The sequence below is a fragment of the Dipodomys ordii genome, unplaced genomic scaffold (genome assembly GCF_000151885.1).
Source record: "Dipodomys ordii isolate 6190 unplaced genomic scaffold, Dord_2.0 Scaffold3, whole genome shotgun sequence".
NCBI lineage: Eukaryota > Metazoa > Chordata > Mammalia > Rodentia > Heteromyidae > Dipodomys > Dipodomys ordii.
In genome coordinates, this window is record NW_012267219.1 from 835,590 (window position 1) to 838,392 (window position 2,803).

Consider the following 2,803-nt stretch of genomic DNA (forward strand, 5'->3'; position numbering starts at 1 on the left):
TTTTCTTTTTGCTTATGTGGTGCTGAGGAATCGAACCCAGGGCCTCATGCATGCAAGGCAAGTGCTCTACCACTGAGCCACCTTCCCAGCCCAACTGAAAAGATTTTAGAGTTGACCTTATGAGGAAAACATAATGAAACTAGCCCCACATGGTAGTTTTGAAATTTTAACATGTAATTTATTCACTGTCAAACAAACTGATAAATAAAGCTAGAGTTTTTAGTCATCTTATAACAATGGAATAAGTGAGAAGAAACAGAGGAAGTGAGGCCTTAGCTCAAAATGGTAGAGCACTAGCCTTGAGCAAAAGAGTTCAGGGATAGTGCCCAGGTCCCAAGTTCATGCTCCAGGACCATCCACAAAAAAAAGAAAGAAAAGAAAAACCAGACTCTATTTGTTTGTCAGTAGGTTCTTAATGTTTTCCTAGCAATCTGTTTGCAATGCTCCTAGTTCTTTCTCCTTTGCAGCTGTAGCAGTCCACCCGGGGTGGAGGTGGGGAGGAATTGATCTGCTAAAAGATAATGGGGACAAGCTCCTGTGCACGCCACCCCCTCCCCCAGCCCTTCTGAGTTCACACTCACCCCGGGGCCTAAATCTAGCCCTCCCAGACCGGATAAAGTATCTGCCAGCCCAAGGAGAGCTTGCTAGCTCAAGTGCCCAGAACTGGCTAGTTTACCCAGTGTGATCTATCTCAGGCCAAACACAAGCTGTCACTCACCTGGGGGTCCAGGGACCAAGTGTGGGCACCCACCTGTCTGTGTGGAAAGCGAAGCTCAGGCCACACAACCGGCACAAGCCAGCCAGAGGCAAAGGCAGGCAAGTTCACCTAGTGTGAATTAGCCAAAAGCTAAGCACAGACCATATGTGGACCCAAGAGTATGCCACTCATGGGACCCAAGTGACCCAGCATGTGGCCAAGAGCCCATCAATCTGGGGCCACAGACCCTCACTATATGGGATGTAGAAGCCCGCCCCGGACCAGTCTCCCACACCATCCTATGGGAACCTGCCCCCTCCAAGGCCCATTCCTGTCCTAAGCCAGGACTCAGGCAGTGACAACTTCCCATTAAAGCATAGGCCATCCCACCAGGACTCAAAGGAGACCAGATGCTGGAGCACTGCTCCCTGTCCCTCTGGAAATAGAAGCCAGTCCAGGACTCGAGCTAAAAGGGTCCACACACACACACACACACACACACACACACACACACACTAGGATGAGCAGGTATCCACCTACCCCAGATACAGAAGTGGGCTAAGACACTAAATGGCTGTGCACCACATAACAAGAACATGCACTGGGCTTAAATCTAGGCCAGAACACTAAACCACCCTGCACACCACAGAGCCCCAATAATCAAGCAGGACACACTACACTTACCTGCACCAATCAGAGCTGAAGACTGCTAAATGCAACCTCTGACAGATCCATCCAGCAAACCACATTCCACCACCACATTTCACCACAATCTGAACAACCTTGATCTCCGAACTCAAATGCATAAATCACAATGAAAGATTACAAGATTCATAAACAATCAAGACAATACACCAAATTGAAATGTCAACAACAGTCCAGGAAAGGACCAGAGAGAGTGAAGAATAAATGGAGAACAAAAGAACCATTAAAGGAATGATGGCAGAATTAGCCAATAAAATAAAAGGAGATATCAAAAAACAATTTCAAGAGTATAAAGAAAATGACAAAGAAGATCCAGGACTCCCAAAAAGATATGGAGATAAAAATAGAAACGCTATACACCTCATTAAAAGATGAAATTAACACTGAGAACTGATCACAACAAAGAACTCAGAAGCATAAAAGATTCAATTTCTGTATTGCAATCCAAAGTGGAATGCCTAGTTAACAGAACAAGTGAAATGGAAAACATAATAATAGGAATTGAGGATAAAACACAGGAGCTAGAACAAAAAGTCAGGAATAGAAAAAACAATCAGAACCTACCAAAGGGAAATCAAAGAATTGGCAGACTCAAACAAGAGATCAAACTTACATATAATTCGGATAGAGGGGGAAGAATTCAGTACTAAAGGCACCAAAAGCTTAGTAAAATAGTAACAGAGAATTTCCTCAATTTTAAGAGACAAAAATCTTACCCTTAGACAGAGGCATACAGAAATTCCAGTAGACAAGCTCCAAGAAGAAACACATGAGACTTGAGAGGCAAAAAATTGATTTTAAATGCTGCAAAATAAAAGAAGAAGCTATATTGCAATGGAAAGATCAGAATCACTGCATATCTCTCCACACAAACTCTCAATGCAAGGAGAGCCTGGAATAGTATAATTCAAGCCCTAAATAACAACAACTGTCAAACCAAACCAAACCAGAGAAGCTATCATTTACATTTGATGGTAAAACTAAAACTTCCATGACAAACAAAAATTAAAAGAATTCATCATCACGAGAAACCAGCATTACAAGGTATACTAAAGGGAAACATATAATCTAAGGAAAACAGCCCAAGTCAAGGAAACACATTACACAAAAATCACTAGGTCAGTTTAGTAAACACAGGAAGAGGAAAGAAGCAAAACACAGTAAATCAAAAGAATAGTGGGGGAAAACAAAGGAGGAGGCAACAATGCTTGATAAGAAATGTACTCATTACCTTGCTCATGTCACTGTAACCCCTCTGTACAGTATTTTCACAACTAAAAACGTATTAAAATTTAAAAATAAAGAATGGCATCCATAATAACTCTAAACATTAACAGACTCAATTCCCCAATCAAAAGAAATAGAGCAGCAGGTTGGATCAAAAAACAAGAATGATCCATT